Consider the following 20,525-nt stretch of genomic DNA (forward strand, 5'->3'; position numbering starts at 1 on the left):
GCTATTGGAAAATAAAACCCCAAGGTGGCTGTCACCGATGGAAGCGAAAGCTCAGAAAAAGCTCAATATGGAGGCTAAATGGCCGAAATATTGGGAAATTTTGGAACAAGATGGAGATAGATTAAAATTGCAGAGTTTTGAGAAACTACAGAACAAAGTGCGAGATTGGCTCCATTATTATCAGATAATGGAGGCATATAACCTGGACAAGAAAATTGGCTTCCAGGTGGAAAAATCAAAATTAGAAACAGAACTGCTAGAACCCAAAATTAAGAATTTGTCAAGGATGTATAACTTGCAGTTGAAATGGAATACTCAGGATGAAATGGTTAAATCTGCTATGATAAAATGGGCACAAGATGTTGGAAATAATATGTTCGCTGACTGGGAACAGTTGTGGAACACCGGTATGAAATTTACGGCATGTAATGCCTTAAGAGAGAATATTATGAAAATGATTTATAGGTGGTACATGACCCCAGTCAAGCTTGCAAAAATTTATCATTTGCCCGATAATAAATGTTGGAAATGTAAAGAAAATGAAGGCACATTCTTTCACCTTTGGTGGACATGCCCAAGGATTAAGGCTTTCTGGGAGACGATATATAATGAATTGAAAAAGGTATTTAAATATACCTTCTTGAAGAAACCAGAAGGACAGAACTTTCTTTATGTACGCCACAACAGCAGCAAGGATACTTATCGCAAAATATTGGAAGACACAAGATCTACCCACTCTGGAAGAATGGCAGATGAAGGTGATGGATTACATGGAATTAGCGGAAATGACCGGCAGGATCCGAGACCAGGGGGAGGAGTCGGTGGAAGAAGACTGGAAGAAATTTAAAGATTATTTACAGAGACACTGTAAAATTAATGAGCTTTAGAATAATGTTGGATTGAATTTAAGTGGTTTCTAGCTGTAATGGGTTAAAAGAATATGAAAAAATGGGTTTATAAAAGTAAAATTTCAAGATCACAACAATTTAAGAATAAAGATTTGGGTAGAATAAAGAGGGAAACAAATTGCTGAGCTAATAAATTGAATTGGAATACAAAAAAGAGAGGTATGAGGAGGTCCGAGAAACAAGTAAATGAAAAATAATGTGATGGAAAGATTGATTGTTTTTAACAATTTTTATTCTGTATTTTTTCTTTTTTTCTTTTTGTTTTATTTTTTGTAATGTAAAAATCTTAATAAAAATCTTATTAAAAAAAAGAGGGAGGTATGAGGAGGTCTGGGAAACAAGTAAATGAAAAATAATGTGATGAAAAGATTGATTGTTTTTAACTACTTTTATTTTGAATTTTTCCTTTTTCCTTTTTCTATTTTGTAATGTAAAAACCCTAATAAAAATTTTATAAAAAAAATAAAATATACATTCCTGTAAAATATGTCACCCAATCTTTTCCTTGGACAGATGCTTCTAACGAGTAGCCCAGCCCATTTGTGCCTTGGGCAACCAGATGCCAAAATTTCCGTGAGTCCTTTTGAAGTGCTGCATCTCCCAATGCTTTCCACTGTTGTCCATAATATATTTGTTTCTTGCTTTTAAGTAATGATTTATAATTGTATCGTAATTGGGCTACCTCAGCTTGTAGAGCAAGACTGTGCTTATCCTGTTTTAACTTCAATTTTCTAAGTTCCCTAGCTAGGCATTTTTTGCTATTCTGACATTCCTTATCAAACCAAGTCTGTCTTTTAAACTTTTTGTTTTTTATCACACTAGTTGTGGTCATCAATGGGCGCATTTGATTGATTATGTTCTCATAAAGTCCGATTATGTTTCCTGTTTCTAACAACATTTCCCCCTTTAATAAAGCAAATTCATGGGAATCCAGGATCTGAATCATTTTTCTTGAACCTGTGCATTCCATTTTAACCTTCTATTTCCAAGTATCAGATATTCCGTTTCATCCAATAATTTAGGAAAGGCAGGAGAAACTAATGATGTCAGAGATAACTCAAGTGGAAAGTGGTCACTTTCAGCTCTGGGAATTATCCTGAAGGTATCTTGGTTAATTGGCACATTATTAGATGTTAGGATATAATCTATGGTGCTAGTAAATCCTCTGGGGGAGATAAAAGTAAAATAACCCTCTTGATCCCCTTGACCGTGCTCAGATTCCTGAAGATGATTGTCTAGAGGAATCGGCTTTTCCTTTGGCTCACCTGGTTATTTTGATGTTGGGCATGATCCTGCGAATTCAACTCAGGCATGTCTGTTTCCTCCCCAACTGTCAAGTTTTTTTGTGATGTCATTACTTCCATTGGGGATCCATTACTTCCATTTTGTGATGTCATTGCTTCCATTGGGGATCCAGGCTTTGGTTTTGTGGGCCCCTCTGAAGCACCAGTCCTCATCTTACATAAGGGTGCAACAATAGAATTGCGAAATACCCGAGCTGGAAAAACTCCTCTGCTTGACAATCTGAGTTTCAGCTTGTGAATCAGTGAGGGCAGTCTAGTAGAGGAAAAAGTTAACATAATTTTTTTGATTTGATTTGTGGTATTCAAGAGTTCAGTCCTAACGAGGTCAATCTCTGTAAGTCCAATGCCAAGTAAGTCTGATAAATGTCGTTTGGAACGCTGGGCACCTTTCCAGCTAGGAGTTTGATCTGGCCTTCCACAAACTGTCATGCAGATCTTTCTTGGTTGGAAGATTAAATAAGAAGAGTTTGTTTTAAGAGCCTCTGCGCATTCTATGTTGAGCTTAGAGGTCTGCTCTTGTCGCCATTTCACTTTGGTACTATGGTGTTCTGTTAATGCCTGCTTGTTATTAACTGATAAACTGTGGACCTCTTTGGATAATTGGGTTATTTGAGAGGCAACACCTCTAATTTGTTGGAAGATATGATCAACCATTCTTGCAATTAGAGTTAATTGGGTGCTCTCCCTACTTGTCATTCCTTCCTCTCTGAGCGGCACAGGATCAACTTGCCCCATTGCTGGATCCAGTTCCACGCTCTCACCTTGAATACTCTCCCCACACTCACAATCATCTTCAAGGGGAGAAAACCGGTTTTTTGTTGGAACTATAAAAGCAGGTTTGTTTAAAAAGTCCTCTATTTTAGATTGTTTGGAAACCGCTGAGAGAGCTACATCCTCTAGGTTCCTGTAGCGTTTACTAGCAGGCATAGCGTCGCCGTGAGGAGTAAACAAGGAGAGGTTTCCCCAACCAAAAAAGAGCGAAAAATAGAAAGTGGTCAGTTTGTTCAATTTAAGAGCTTCTCAGTGCGTAAGAGCTTACTCAGTGAGTAAGCCCATACAAAGCTTACTCGTCGTCTTTCTATGCATATGCACATGTTTTACTTTACTTGGGCTTATTCTCTCTATAGATTTATTGCGGCCATTGGCCCATATCGAAAACAATACATCAAAATTTATCCATAAACAATACAATTTAAACAGTTCCAAGTTAAAACACCCATATAAAACCAATTTTACTTCAGTTAAGTAAACACTATACACAATAAGCTCCCTCTATGTAAACCGCAATTCAAATCCATCAGATTTTGGGGGGTATGCGTCTTAGTTCTGGCACTTATTGATGGTTCTTAAGTTTAGCTAAGCTGTCAGAGTCATACAGTGATCCATTTCTCCTCTTTTGAAATAAAACATTAATCAGGTATCTAGCGACTGCAAGGGATCTACTTGTATCTTCGTCGTTTAATAAGTATATTATTTGGGTTTCCTGAGGTCCATCAGCAATTCTCGATAAATATGGGGCCAGAAACTTGGACCGTGAAGCCGAATGTAATGGACAACAGAAGATTATATGATATAACGATTCTATAGATCCACTTTTACAGTCACAGAGGAGTGAGATCTGTCTGTTGGAGAGTCTGTTACCCAACACGTTTGATGGGAAAACATTGAATCTAGCCTTTATAAAGGCATACCTGTGCGTCACCACAGATAAGGTAGTTAAATAAGATGGAAGTTTCGTTGGTGGTGTTAAGCCAAGGTTTATCGGCGAACAGGTGCCACCACCTGTCGCAATATTAAATTGTAAATCCATCTCCTCTAATTTGTGAGTTATAATTCTCTTGGCAGAAATTAAATCCAATTTTAATAGTTCAGATGGAGATAGTCCTAGGGACACAAGTTTCCCATGTATTATTTTTGCCCAGGGGCTAGGGAAGTCATCTCTCCAGAGACACTGTATCAAGTGGAGATTTGGAAGTTTATGCCATAATGCCAACCAGTAACAGAGGATGCATTTCCATAATGTGGTTTCTAGAGATGTAACATTTAGTTCCAGTCATATAGCAGTATTGTTTACACACCTGGGTAATTTTAGCAACCTTCTTAGAAGCTGGTTTTGGATTACCTCCAAATGGGTTAGATTAACAAAGGACCCCCATATTGGGCTTGCATATCACCTTTGCCTTGAAAAATTTTAACACTGATGGAATATGGAAAGCCCCATCTGAAAAGAAAAAACGCAGTAGCGCAAAGGAAAGGGCTTTAGCTCTGTTTAATACATATGCAAGATGGACCTTCCAGCCCATGTTGTGTTGGAGAAGGACTCCCAAGTACTGAAATTTAAAGACTTGGTCAATAGCTTTTCCGTCTATTCTCCAATTATAGGTTTTTCAACTCTTGGTGAAAATTAGGACTTTGGACTTAACATGGTTAATTGTAAGAAAATTTGATTTGCAGTAAACATCGAAAATTTTTAATGCCCTCCTAAGGCCGACTCTTGAGAAGGATAGGATCACTGCGTCGTCTGCGTAGAGTAGAAGGGGGCAACGATATTGGGCAAGACGGGGGGCGTGGATCGTTTCTTGAGAATCTATCAGAGGCGCCCTCATATCACTTATAAATAGATTAAAAAGGGTCGGAGCAAGGATACATCCTTGACGAACACCTCTATTGATAGTTACTGAATTTGAGAGGTCGCCGGCCGGAGTGATTCTCACCCTAGCGGCTGATCCGTCATGCAATTTAGTTATTAGCCACAAAAGTCTTTTGTCTATTCCCCATCGGGCTAATTTTCCCCAAAGTAATCCTCTGGGGATGCTGTCAAAAGCGGCCTTTAAATCAATAAAGGCCGCACAAAGTTGGCCTCTATTTGGAGAGGAATATTTCCGGGCAAGGTGGTATAAAACTAAGACATGATCAACCGCTGACTGATTCGGTCTAAAACCAGCCTGTTCAGGCCCAATCAGGTTGTTCTCTTCGGCCCACTTAGTAAGCTTAGTTAACAAGAACCGTGCATATATTTTCCCAATTAATGACAATAAACTGATATTCCTGTAATTTCCCGGATCATCTGTCGAGCCCTTTTTATGAATTGGAACAATAATCGCATCCTTCCATATTCTTGGTACCTTCCCACTGTTGTTTACGGCATCAAAAGTAGCGGCCAGGATTTTCGCCCTCCAGTCTGCATGAAGTTTTATAGCTTCCGCCGGGACTAGGTCAGGACCGGGGGCTTTTCCGATTTTAAGATTAGAAATGAGTCCGTGGATTTCTTCTGGGTCAGTGGGTGGCCAAAGAGGGAGCTGCTCATAGAATCCATCGATTGTATTAATATTAAGGTCTGGTAAGGCAAAATAGTTCCTTAAAAAGGATTCCCAAACTGGGGCAGGAATAACTGTTAAGGGGTATCTTTTAGATTTTCTGTTAACCAACAGCCAGAATTTTCGGGAATTACGGGTACTTGAGGCAGCTATAAGTGCTTGCCAGCAGTTCAGTTGCCATTCCTGTTTGGCCTTTTTTTGCACATATTTGTAAGCTGATTTTGCCTGATAGTACTCCTTGGGAAGCGTAGTCGCCCCTGAGGATTTGTAATCATTATAAATAGCACAGAGATGTTGTTTGGCTTGTTTGCAATTACGGTTAAACCACAGTGCACCTGTCTTGGAGTGGGCCCAATTTGCCTGGTGGGTTGGGACAGTAAAGAATGACGTGAGGTCATTCAACAGATTGGCAAATAGCTTAATAGTTTGATCGTGTTCATATGTGGTTATGCCAAGGGCAGAATAGGTTTGTATGATCTCCTGCTGAAAAAATTCAGAATATTTTTGAGCCTGCGTTACAGACCACTTTATACTCTTCACTCGTAATGCCGTATTAATACCCTCTACCGGGTTTTCTGCGTTAGTATCTAATTGAGTTGGATGACTGTGCTCGTCCCCATGCCAGTCTAGGTCAAACGTAGCAGCAAGTGGAAGGTGGTCACTGAACTGAATATTGCCAATCTTAAAAGAGAGAGCTTTCGAAATCAGGTCACTCGAGGCTAAAAGGTAATCTAGTACACTGTTTGATTTTATGCCTAGGTGGGTATACTCCCCCGGTATATCAGGAGGGCAGCAACCATTCAGGGGTACTAGGTTTAAGCGAATAGCCATTTGGTAAAGAAGTACTCCAGCCTCGTTTACTTTAGAGTCTTTTGAGGCTCTCCCTAAGGCATGTTTCAAATCGTAATTGTCGAGGCATGGAGCAGTCCACCATTTAGCTTTAGTTAAATCGACCCAATTTGCTGCTATACGTGCGTTAAAGTCACCACCAATTAAGGATTGGCTATTGGAATATTTGACTCGGCATGATACTAAATGGTCTTCTAATATTTCCCATCTATCATGCAGTTCAAGGGAAGAACCCCCTGGCGAGAGGTAGACATTGGAGATTAACAGTGATACTTTCCCCCCCGACATCAACCCGGATAAAGCATAAGGGGGAGCAGTCAAAACTAATGAAAATTTGAAATGCAGCTTCAGTGAGATACCAACTACTAGACCACCTTTCGGCCGTCCTCCTTTCTGGGAGGGGCAAGCTGGAAGGGATAGTAGGTCGAATCCGTTTATGACAATTTCACCCTCCTCCCAAGTTTCTTGCAATAGAATGATATGAAACGAGTTGATATACGACTGGAATTCTGGGTCACATTTTTTCCTACACCAGCCAGCGATGTTCCAACAGAGGATCGATATTGGTGGTTTTCTGGGTTGTCCGGCTAACCGTCATTTAAATTCTTGTGGGGGGCTCTTATGCGGCAAGGACGCTCCCTTAAAGAAGTCCATTATTTTCCTTTGCTGAAAGTTGTCGTCCTGGTGTAGTGAGTCTTTTGCTCTGGTGCGCGCCGGTTGTGGTGAGTCTTTTGCTCTAGTGCGAGCCGGTTGTGGCACGATCAAATCGCGAGGGCCAGAATTTTTTTGGGGCAGAAGAGAGTTAGCATCCTGGTGAGTAGAGATAATATTTGGCGTTTTTAGCTGTCGGGCCCAACTAGGCTCTGAAGAGGCTCCTGCCAAGTCCGCTGGAGCCGTCCTCTTTGGAGATCTAACCAATACACTTGTGATCATTTGATTTATATGTCCTGCTGGGTCTTCAGTCCACTCTGTGGTGACTCTCGACACTGTAGTGTCTTCCTCACGTAATTGTTGGGTTTTTGGTGGAGAAGCCTGACTTGGAGTGGCCACTACTGTCTCAGGTCATGGATGGTCTTCGATGTATGTTGATTCCAAGTCCGGCATGGAGGGGTGAAGGGGCAACGATTTATCCAGGGGGGTGTTATCCTGAGTTCCATTCTTTGATCGGTTAATCACGGAGGGAACAGATAAGTCTATTAGAAGCAGGGATGAGTTACCAGCGTGAAGGGGAGGAGAAGAGTCTGCCTCCAGCAGTGAGACCTTCCCATCCAATGCAGAAGGCACCTTATATGCTGGGTATTGGGGAATTGTTGTTTCCACCTCCATGGGGCATGGCACCGCTAAATTAGAGTGGGTATTATTCGTAGGAACTCCGTTGCAGGCGATACATAGGAGCTGAAGTTTAAGTAAGTCCAGCCTATTTATAATTTCTTGTTGTTCCATCACTGGTAACTCTCCAAAGGAGGCAATAAGCTCTCTTTCCTCCTGGGGTGTCAAAGAGTTACTGGCACAATCGTAGTGTTTAGTTGTAGGAGTGGAGGTACTATGGGACTGGCCCAGACATGGGGTGTACAGCTCAGCCCTCTTTCGTGGTTCGGGACGGGAAGGTTGTACCGTCTCCTTTATTAATCCCTCCGATAGGAGGGGTCTAATTATGGAATCCATGAAAACTCTCGTTGGAAAAATGCCAAGACTATTCAAAAACACTTTTTGCTTAATAATAAGAGAGGGGATTTTTGCAGAGTGGAAAGCCAGCAACATTCTCTGATATCTGTTCTGGCGGACTAAGGGAAGCACAGCACAAAGATCTATTTGTGATGTCTCGAGTTTTAGAAGCCATCTGAGGTGCTCTTTAGTCCCTTGTAGCGTTGCCCAACTTGGGTCCCTTTCCCGGAAGGATAGGGAAATCTTCCTTGGATGTAGAGTCAGGGATTGGCGATTCAGTGAGGGGTTGAGATTGTATTTGCAGTTCTTCATACGATCAGTGTTTGGTGGAGCTTTCTGCCGGCACAATGGAACATCTACTGCCCCATCTTGGGCTGTCTGTACCGGCTGGTCATCCAGTTTTTGCTGAAGGCTATGCAGCTGAGAGGATAGGCCGTCAATTCTCTTAAATATACAGTTTAGAGTTCTAATTATTAGATGGAGTTGCTCGCATCCTGTGCAGTCCGCAGATTCGGCTACCAACACCTCCTTCGGATAGGGACCATCCCCATTTGTGTTACCATTAGCGTTTCCAATTTGTAGCGTCTCAGGGACCTCATCTTTTGATGTTGTTTCAAGGGCAGTTAGAGGATCGAAACGATTTTGAATTGCTATTGAGTAGGTACATTCCTTGGGGCCTCTCCCTCCTTTAGGTGAACCCTTCCTTGATTGCTTAGGCCTCGGAGAGGATAATGCCTCGTCAGAGTCTCTTGGGCGTTTTCCATGGCCCATAAATCAATTTTGCAGGGGAACCGTCGTGGGCACTGTGCTGGGGAGCTCCTTAAATCCTTTAGTCTTCCTCACAAGAATACTACCACTTCCAGGAGAGTGGTGCCATAAAATTACTCACAGTAAGGCAGCCAGTTCAAGCCTCTTCCTTCCCCTCTTCCTTGTTCCTAGGATTTTTGAGACAGCCCGGTTCCAGCAGTCGGGCAAACTTCACTTCGCAATATGCAGTAAGCTAAAAGCTAAAAGGAAAGAGCTGGTCGACAGGGCAGAGGATTTATGCCCAGGAGAACCTTTCACTTATCTCTCCCAGTTAGGGAGGCGGCGGTAGCCGTGGCGGCGAGTCCAGGGCGTTGGAGCAACCCAGATAAAAAACAAAGATAACACAAGTGGAGAGATATTAAAAGACAGCCAGCACAGCCAGCAGATCATTAAAACTCCCGGATAAAAACAAGGGAGGCTAAAAACCGCTTAAAACCACTTAAAACTTTGATAAGGGTAAGTGAAATTACTTGGTAACTACCTTCGTCGCCATGTTGGATCCCTCTCCTCCTTACTTCACTTCATTTTGTGGTTTTTGGGTGAATATGCTTACTTACTTACTTATTCAAACCTTTATTAGGCATTATACAAATAAAACGATAAAAGAGAAAGAAACATATAAAAGCCTTGAGATATAAACAGAAAGGCAGCAGTTGGCTACATACATATATATATATATACATATAAAATCAGTGGTTTTCCTTGTTAACCTGCTCCTTGGAGGACTGCTACCAAAAACTCGGCTACCCCCGCCGTTACCCTTTGGTCAACGTCGGATAGGCAGAATCCCACACATTCACCTTGTTGGGGCTCCAGACCACCCAGAAGAGGGGACAGCACGCGTTGACGGAGCGTACTGTACAATGGGCACTGAAAGAGAATGTGCTCTACCGTGTCCGGGACATTCATAGAACATCTGCAGAATCTCTTATTTCTAGGGATGTTTTGATATCTTCCCCTGACAAATGCTGAGGGAAAAACATTCAAACGGGCCAGCATAAAAGCCCTACGTTGGGCTGGAATTATTAATTTGGTGACGTAATTGGCTCTGCTATCTAAGATATTTAAATCATAGAATATGGGCGAACAAATTTTGTTTACAGCTGCCATAATATTTTGCCTCTCGACATCCTTTAGTCTAGTTAGGATATTATGGAAAATGTATTGCTCATTAGAATTGTACAGGGGCTCCAGCTCGATGCCTAAAGATTCAATCTTTTTTTCGAGGTACTGATACCATCTTGATTTGTAGGAGTCTTTGAGCAAATCAGCGAGCAGACTTGATGGAGGGCAGCGAAAATGGCAGCGTAACCAGTACTTTATTGAGGTGGACCAGGCCCAATATTCCATTGTGTGTATGCCTATTTCTGCACACATTGTTTCATATTTGATCACAGCTGGGAGTCCAAGAATACGTCTCAGAAAGCTGGAGTGAATCTTTTTTAAATCACTATTATATGCTTGGACCCATAGCGGGATTCCATAGAGTATCTGGGATTGCACTTTTGTTTGGAATATCTGATTGGCCGCAGGAATAAATTGATTGCCTTTCTGATAATAAAAACGGGCAACAGCTGATGAGGTGCACTTTGCCTGTTTTATGGCATTTGTGCAATGATTTGCCCACCCTAAATTGCTCTGGAATAAGATTCCCAGATACCTATAGATTTTCACTTGTTGAATTTCCTGCCCTCTTATTTTCCATTTCTCTAATTTCCAACCATTCGAGAAGACCAAAATTTTTGTCTTCTCGTAATTTATAGAGAGCTTGTTACATTCGCAGTAAAGGATCAGAGAAGATATAAGGCGTTTCAGACCCAAGCTCGTTAATGATAGTAGAACAGCATCGTCTGCGTATAATAATAGAGAAACTGGTTTCTGATTAAGTTTAGGGGCATGTGATTCTATTTTTTGAAGGTGATCTGGCAAATCTGATAAAAATAAATTAAATAGGAAGGGGGCAAGAATACTGGGTGAATATGCATGCACACCCCAAGAACAATCAAGGCAGTGAAATAAGCCCGAAATAAGCTTATTCGTATTCATTCTATGCATATTAACCCCAAAATCACATATTTTACTTTGCTTTAGCTTCCTTTAGTTCCTTTTGCGTTTTTGGTGTGAATATTTTCTTGCACACCTGAAAAACACGAAATGAAGTGAAAAAAGGCCAAACAAAGCTTGTCTGTCAACTTTCTATGCATATTGACACAAAAAACATGTGTTTTGTTTTGTTTGAGTTTATTTCACGTCATTTTTTGTTTTTTGGGTGAATATGAATGCACACCAAAAAAACACTGAAGTGAAATAAGCTCGAACTAAACTTTCTCATCTACTTTCTGTTCATATTAACCAAAATAAACACATATTTTGCTTTGTTTGGGCTTACAACACTTCATTTTGCATTTTTCACGAAACGAAGTGAAAGAAGCCCAAAGAAAGCTTTTTCATTTTCTTTCTATGCATAATCAACAAAAAAACTCCTGTTTGGCTTTCTTTGGGCTTACTTTACTTCATTTTGCGTTTTTATTGTGAATATGCATGCACACCCCAAAAGCACGAAAGAAAGTGAAATAAACCCAAAAACTTATTCCTCTACTTTCTATTCATAATGACCCAAAAAACAAGTGTTTTGCTTTCTTTGGGCTTATTTTACATTGTTTTACATTTTTAGGGTGAATATCTATAAACACCCCCAAAACACGAAGCGAATTGAAATAAGCCCAAACAAAGCTTTTTTGTCATCTTTCTATGCATATCATATAGATTAAAAAAAAAACTCATTTTTTGCTTTGTTTCAGTTTATTTCACTTCATTTTGCGTTTTTGGGGTGAATATGCATGCATACCGAAAAAACACAAAATGAAGTGAAATAAGCCTGAAATAAGCTTATTCATCTTCCTTCTATGCATATTGAACCAAACAACACATGTTTTGCTTTGTTTGGGTATCCTTCAATTCGTTTTGGGTTTTTAGGGTGAATATGCATGCACACACCAAAAATACGAAACCGTGTGTAATAAGCCCAAACAAAGCTTATTCGTCATCTTTCTATGCATGTTGACCTAATAAATACGTGTTTTGCTTTGTTTCGGCTTACTTCACTTCATTTTGTGTTTTTTGAGTGAATATGCATTAACACCAAAACAAACACAAAAGGAAGTGAAATAAGCCCAAAATAAGCTTATTTGTCTTCTTTCTATGCATATTAACCCAAATATTACATGTTTTGCTTTGTTTTGGCTTCTTTCACTTTGTTTTGCATTTTTAGGGTGAATATGCATGCACACACCAAAAATACGAAACCGTGTGTAATAAGCCCAAACAAAGCTTATTCGTCTTCTTTCTATGCATATTGACGTAAGAAACACGTGTTTTGCTTTGTTTTGGCTTACTTCACTTCCGTTTTTTTCAGTGAATATGCATGAACACCCCGAAGAAACAAAAGGAAGTGAAATAATCCCAACTATAGTTTTCCCCCTCTTCTTTCTAACCATACTGACAAAAAAAACACATGTTTTGCTTTGTATGGGGTTACATCACTTCGTTTTGCAGTTTTTGGGTGAATATCCATGCACACCGCAAAAACACAAAACAAAGTGAAATAAGAGCAAACAAAGCTTGTTTCTCTTCTTTCTATGCATATTGACCCAAACAACAATTGTTTTGCTTTCTTTGGGCTTACTTCACTTCCTTTTGCGTTTTTTTTTTATGAATATGCATGCTGACCCCAAAAACGCGAAACGAAGTGAAATAAGCCCAAACAAAATGTCTTCTTTCTATGCATATTGACACAATAAACAAATGTTTTGCTTTGTTTTGACTTACTTCACTTCATTTTGAATTTTGTGAATGAATATGCATGAACACCCCAAAAACACGAAATGAAGTGAAATAAGCCGAAAGCTTATTTGTCATCTTTCTATGCATGTTGACTCCCCTGCGTGAGTGCCTGAGGGCCCTGCTCCTGCCACTCACCACCTGGCCCAGGGCGGGGCCTGAAGCCTCACAAGGACTGCTGTGCTGCCCAGGAGCACTCCCCTGCGTGAGTGCCTGAGGGCCCTGCTCCTGCCACTCACCACCTGGCCCAGGGCGGGGCCTGAAGCCTCACAAGGACTGCTGTGCTGCCCAGGAGCACTCCCCTGCCTGAGTGCCTGAGGGCCCTGCTCCTGACACTCACCACCTGGCCCAGGGCGGGGCCTGACAGGCCTCACAAGGACGGTTGCTGTTACTGCTGCTGCTGTCCAGGAGGACTCGGAGGGGCGCAGAGTTCTTTTTAAAATGTTTTAAAATTTTCGTTTCAATTTTTTGTATGTGGGGGGTGGGATGGATGTTTGGTTGGGGTTGGGAATTTGTTTGATTTTGATGTTTTTGTAAATTTTACATTTTTTTTGTTTGTATTGTTTTATTGGGTTTTTTATTTTTAAGGTTTTATTTTGTTCTTAAGGGGAGGGGTCAGGGCTGCCGAGGAGTGGGTCCCAGCCAACAAAATGGGGCATGTTCCACAGGGGGGAATGCACTGGGACAACCAATCTCAGTGATCACGGGTAGGAGGAGGAGTTACGCTAAGACCAGACCATGTCATTACAGAGGAGGCAGGTTTAGTCATTGTCTGAGGACTATCCCTGCCTCTGGGTCTGGTCCTAGAATCAGCAAGGGATGCCCACATGACCTGAAGGTGCTGCTGTGCAATGCCAGGTCAATGATTCATAAGACCACTGCCATCCATGACTTGATCATGGATGGAGGACTTGACCTGGCATGTGTAACAGAGACTTGGTTGGATGAAGCAGATGGGCCTGTCCTTGCCGCTGCTTGTCCACCAGGTTTCTCTTACGCACAGCAACCCAGGCCTTGTAGGCGGGGAGGGGGGGTTGCAGTGATTTTTAGGAAGTCATTAGTTTACACCAGGCATACTATTGGGAAGACCCAGTTCTCTGAGTGCATGTTCTGGAAGTTGGGCAATAGGGGCAGTACAGGATTCCTTTTGGTGTACCGACCTCCCCGCTGCACCAAGGATTCCCTGCCCGAGCTGCTTCAGGTCGTGGCGGATGTTCTCCTGGAGACACCTAGTTTGGTTGTCCTAGGGGATTTTAATATCCATGCCGACACGACCTTACAAGGGACCTTACAATGATACAACCATTGAAGGAAGTCTGCAATGAAATATTGGAAGGGAGAAAGGCACCAGAGTCGTGGAAAGAAGCTTACATTACACTTATACCGAAAATAGAGACTGAAAAGACACAGCTCAAGAACTACCGCCCTATATCGCTGCTTAATGTGGATTATAAAATTTTTGCAGATATTTTGGCTAAAAGATTAAAAAAGGTGTTAGTAGAAGAAATTCATAAAGACCAAGTGGGCTTTCTCCCGGGCAGACATTTGTCTGACAACATGAGGAATATAATTAATATTCTAGAAAAACTACAAGTGAATATCAATACTAAGGCAGTCTTGATATTTGTGGATGCAGAGAAAGCCTTTGACAACATTTCTTGGAGTTTTATGAAGAAGAATCTACAGGGGGTGGGGGTAGGTCAAGGTTTTGAAAATAGTATAGGTGCAATTTATTCAGAACAAAAGGCAAAATTAATTGTGAACAATGTAGTGACAGAAGAGTTTAAGATTGAGAAAGGGACACGACAAGGTTGCCCAATTTCTCCATTGCTCTTTATATCGGTCCTTGAGGTTTTGTTAAATATGATTAGAAAGAACCAAGAGGTTAAAGGTATACAAGTGGGAGCTAAACAGTACAAACTGAAAGCATTTGCTGATGACTTAGTATTGACTTTACAGGAGCCAGAATCTAGTACTAAAAGGGTATTGGAACTGATTCAAGAATTCGGACAGGTAGCAGGTTTTAAGTTGAATAAGATGAAAACTAAGGTTTTAGAGAAAAACTTAACTGTGAATGAGAGAGAGAAGTTTTAGGAGGAGACAGGACTAACATTGGTTAAGAAAGTGAAATATTTAGGGGTTAATATGACTGCCAAAAATGTGAATTTATTTAAGGATAATTATGAAAAATGTTGGATTGAAGTGAAAAAGGATTTAGAAATATGGACAAATTTGAAGTTATCATTGTTAGGCCGAATTGCTGTGATAAAAATGAATGTGTTGCCAAGGATGTTGTTTTTGTTTCAAACATTGCAAATTTTGGATAAGATGGATTGTTTCAAGAAGTGGCAGAAAGATATTTCCAGATTTGTTTGGCAGGGCAAGAAGCCTCGAATAAAATTTAAGATATTAACTGATGCCAAAGAAAGAGGTGGATTTGCCCTGCCAGACCTTAAACTTTATTATGAATCAGCTGCTTTTTGCTGGCTGAGAGAATGGCTGCTTCTTGAAAACACTGAAGAAGGCTTCAATAATGCATTTGGCTGGCATGCATATTTGTGGTACGATAAGGTAAAAGCACATAAAGAGTTTAAAAATCATATTGTTAGAAAAGCATTGTTTAATGTTTGGATAAGATATAAGGATTTGTTAGAAAAGAAAACCCCAAGATGGTTGTCACCAATGGAAGCGAAGGCACAGAAAAAACTCAATATGGAGGCCAAATGGCCGAAATATTGGGAAATTCTGGAACAAGATGGAGACAGAATAAAATTGCAGAGCTTTGAAAAATTGAAAAACAAAGTGTGAGATTGGCTCCATTACTACCAAATAATGGAGGCATACAATTTGGACAAAAAAGTTGGTTTCCAGGTGGAAAAATCAAAATTGGAAACAGAATTGTTAGACCCAAAAATTAAGAATTTGTCAAGAATGTATAACTTGCTGTTGAAATGGAACACTCAGGATGAAATGGTGAAATCAGCTATGATTAAATGGGCACAAGATGTTGGACATAACATAATCATGGCTGACTGGGAACAGTTATGGACCACAGGTATGAAATTCACGGCATGTAATGCCCTAAGAGAAAATTTAATGAAAATGATTTATAGGTGGTACATGACACCAGTCAAGCTTGAAAAAATTTACCATTTGCCCGACAATAAATGTTGGAAATGTAATGAGACTGAAGGTACATTTTTTCACCTTTGGTGGACATGCCCAAGGATTAAGACATTCTGGGAGATGATTTATAATGAAATGAAAAAGGTATTCAAATATACCTTCCTGAAGAAACCAGAGGCCTTTCTCCTGGGCATGGTCGGCCAATTGGTGTTAAAGAAGGATAGAACTTTTTTTATGTATGCAACAACAGCAGCAAGAATACTCATCGCGAAGTATTGGAAGACACAAGACTTACCCACCCGGGAAGAATGGCAGATGAAGTTGATGGACTACATGGAACTGGCGGAAATGACTGGCAGAATCCGAGACCAGGGAGAAGAGTTGGTGGAAGAAGACTGGAAAAAGTTTAAAGACTATTTACAGAAATACTGTAAAATTAATGAATGTTAGAAGAATGTTGGAATGAAGTTATAGGGCTTTAGTAGAAATGTTATAAGGAATTAAGTATAAATAGATTAATAGAATATTAAAGGAAAAAATAAGGTTAGAATGTGTTAAGATAATTATAGGATAGAAAACAGAGGAAGATGGGAAGGAATTGCTGAAACAATTAACAGAAGTGGAATACAAAAAGGGAGGTGTGAGGAGGTCGTTGAAATAAGTGAATGAAAGATAAGATACTGAAATTGTTTGATGTGTTTTAAACTGTTTTTGTTTTGTTTTGTTAGTTTAATGTGTTAGTGTTATGTAGTGTTTCTGTATTGTATTGTATTGTTCTTTTTTTTGGAGTGTTTAAATTGTTGGAAAAGTAATAAATATTATTTTCCAAAAAAAAACACAAGGGGCCGCTCGGGACTTCGTGGAAAGCATGGCCTCCATGGGGCTGTCCCTGAATAAGTCTGGCCCAACCCACAGCCGCGGACATGCCTTGGACCTGGTGTTTACCTCTATGGATGTTGGTGATCTGACACTAAGTAAAAGTGAAACGAAAGAAGTGCCATGGTCAGATCACTTCCTGGTACAACTGGACTTCTCCGCAACCCATCCCCTCTGCAGGAAGGTGGGACCAATTCGGATGGTCCGCCCCCGCCACTTAATGGATCCGAATGGTTTCCAGAGAGTGGTAGGGGATGCTTTCTCCCATGTTGATGGCCTTTCAGCTGATTCCCTGGTGGCCCGTTGGAATGTGGAGTTTACCAGGGCTATTGACTGTTTGGCTCCGAAGCGCCCTCTCTGATTGCATGGAACCCGGACAGCCCTGTGGTTTTCGCTGGAGCTGAGGGCGATGAAACAATCGTTGAGACGGCTAGAGCGTCGCTTGCGTAAAAGTCATTCTGAATCAGACCAGACATGGGCTAGAGCTCAATGCGCCGGTGGCGGATAACTCATTCTGAAGCTGACCGGACACGGGTTAGAGCTCAATGTCGAGCCTACCAAGTGGTGATAGTGACGGCGAAGAAGACTTTCTTCACCGCCTCTATTGCATCTGCAGAAAACAGCAGTAGGAGACTTTTTCAGGTGGTTCGCAATTTAGCGAAATCACCTGCTACATCGGGGCCCAGTACGGGCCACATGATCACCTGCAATGATTTTGCAAATTTTTTTGCAGATAAAGTCGCTCAGATTTGGGAAGAGGTAGACTCCACCGTGGGAGCAGGGCCGGGGTGGGAGAGTGCTAGAGTCCTGTCTAGTCAAGATGCGTACGATCAATTCCAATCTGTTACCTCCAAGGATGTGGACAGGCTGCTTATAAAAGCTAGCTGGGAAGGGCTGGGCGATGGGCTTCGTGGGGTGGTGAATGCTTCTCTCTGTGAGGGAGCCTTCCCAGACCCGCTGAAAGAGGCGGTTATTAAACCGCTTCTTAAAAAACCATCTTTAGATGCGGCCACAATGGCCAAGTATCGCCAAGTCTCAAATCTTCCATTCTTGGGCAAGGTGATTGAGCGCGTGGTTGCTGAACAACTCCAGGCATGCCTGGAAGAAGCAGACCATTTGGATCCTTTCCAGTCGGGATTCAGGCCTCAGGAAACTGCCTTGGTCGCACTGGTCGATGATCTCTGGCGGGCTAGGGACAAAGGTGAGAGCTGTTTCCTAGTTCTGCTGGATCTCTCAGCGGCATTTGATACCATCGACCATAACATCCTTCTGGACCGTCTTGAGGGGCTGGGAGCTGGGGGCACTGTCATACAGTGGTTCTGCTCCTTCCTCCTGGGCCGTGTTCAGAAAGTGGTGGTGGGGGATGAGTGTTCAGACCCCTGGGCTCTCACTTGTGGGGTGCCTCAGGGTTCTGTGCTTTCCCCCATGCTTTTCAGCATCTACATGCAGCCGCTGGGAGAGATCATCAGGGGGTTTGGGCTGGGTGTTCATCAGTATGCGGATGATACCCAGTTCTACCTCTCTTTTAAATCAGAACCAGTGAAGGCAGTGAAGGTCCTTTGTGAGTGCCTGAAGGTGGTTGGAGGATGGATGGCGGCTAAGAGATTGAGGTTGAATCCTGACAAGACAGAAGTACTGTTTTGGGGGGACAGGAGGCGGGCAGGTGTAGAGGATTCCCTGGTCCTGAATGGGGTAACTGTGCCCCTGAAGGACGAGGTGCGCAGCCTGGGAGTCATTTTGGGGCTACTTTTGAAGGTGACCCAGAAACTACAACTAATCCAGAATGCGGCAGCTAGACTGGTGATTGGGAGTGACCGCCGAGACCATATAACACCAGTCTTGAAAGACCTACATTGGCTCCCAGTACGTTTCCGAGCACAATTCAAAGTGTTGGTGCTGACCTTTAAAGCCCTAAACGGCCTCGGTCCAGTATATCTGGAAGAGCGTCTTCACCCCCATCGTTCTACCCAGACACTGAGGTCCAGCACCGAGGGCCTTCTGGTGGTTCCCTCACTGCGAGAAGCCAAGTTACAGGGAACCAGGCAGAGGGCCTTCTCGGTAGTGGCGCCCTCCCTGTGGAACGCCCTCCCACCAGATGTCAAAGAGAACAACAACTACCAGACTTTTAGAAGACATCTGAAGGCAGCCCTGTTTAGGGAAGCTTTTAATGTTTGATGTATTACAGTATTTTAATATTTTTTTGGAAGCTGCCCAGAGTGGCTGGGGAATCCCAGCCAGATGGGCGGGGTATAAATAATAAATTCTTCTTCTTCTTCTTCTTCTTCTTCTTCTTCTTCTTCTTCTTCTTCTTCTTCTTCTTCTTCTTCTTCTTCTTCAAGAACACGTCTATTCCTTTGTTTTGGCTTATTTCACTTTATTTTGCGGGGGTTTTTTTAGTGAATAAGCATGCAAACCCCCAAAACACGAAACAAAGTGAAATAAGCTCAAACAAAGCTTATTTGTCTCCTTTCTATGCATGTTGACCCAATCAACAATTGTTTTGCTTTCTTTGGGCTTACTTCACTTCCTTTGCATTTTTTGGGTGAATAAGCATGCACCAAAAAACACACGCAGCGTATTGAAATATGCCCAAACAAACCTTTTTTGTCTTCTCCCTATGTATATTAACCAAAACAATCACATGATTATCTTTCTTTGGGCTTATTTCACTTCGTTTTGTGTTTTTATTGTGAATATGCATGCAAACACCAAAAACACAAAACGAAGTGAAATAAGCCCAAACAAAGCTTATTCGTCATCTTTCTATGCGTGTTGTAATGGTTATGGGGTTGCTCATGCGTAAGTTGCCGCCACTCCTGGGTAGGTGGCCTGGTTAAACCTTTCCTGGCTGGACAGCCCCTCACTTCGTGGCTGCTCAGTCGCTGGCAGAATCCGACAGTGGGCGTTTCTTCAACCTTTTCCAACATAAAAGTTGTTTGACGCCCAGTCTCCTCCTAGCCTCCCTGCGCGGAAGCCTTCTGCGCAGGGTGGGCGTGGGTAGCGGAGGACCTGTGCTCTCTCTGCTGGTGTCCAGTGAAGAGTCTCTGAGCCTGCTCTCCGCTTCCCCCATTGGCCCCCCTCCATCCCTGGTGTCGCGCTGAATTTCTTGCCCAACAGGAGACCTGCCTCTCTCCCTACTTGGCCCCTCTCCAGCATCGTCGTGAAGCCTCTCCTCCTCCTCTCGTTCCGATGGCAGTTCCCTGACATCCATCTCCTCCCCAGAACCCCCTCCACCCCCGGCCCCACCTCTGGATCCAACTTCATCCCGGTCCTCGGCCGACGATGCAGGAAATCCTCGGAAGGAGCTGTCGCTATCCTCAGAGGATTCAAAACCCGCTTCCCACCCTCTCTGATCTCTCCTTGCGGGGTGGGCCTCCCAGTCTGAATCCTCCCTCTCCGACGCTTCTCCTCCCTCCTCTTCGGAGTCAGGAAAACCCTCGCACTCCTCGTCGTCGTCAGTGGTGCCAAATTGCTCCTCCCAGAATCTCGCTGGTGGTTTTGGTTTGCGTGGGAACCGACTGTGGAACTCTTCCACTAGATACCCGTCATTGATTGCCTCCGCGGGAACCCACGTGTCTTCAGACCGGGGTTCCCCCTCCCAAGCGACCAAGTACTCTACTCTGCGCCCCCGCCACCTGGAATCAAGTATTTCCGTGGCTTGGTTGTGGTGTTCCTTCTCCTCTACTTGCGAGTGTGTGGTGACTTCCCCCTCCCGTCCCAGGAATTCCCGCCCCTCCCTGTACGGAGAGAGTAGGGACCTATGGAACACTCGGTGTAACTTCATGCTGTCCGGCAGCTTGAGCCTATATGCCACGGGGTTCACCTGCCGTGTT

Source organism: Podarcis raffonei, chromosome W (genome assembly GCF_027172205.1).
Source record: "Podarcis raffonei isolate rPodRaf1 chromosome W, rPodRaf1.pri, whole genome shotgun sequence".
NCBI classification, from domain to species: Eukaryota; Metazoa; Chordata; class Lepidosauria; order Squamata; family Lacertidae; genus Podarcis; species Podarcis raffonei.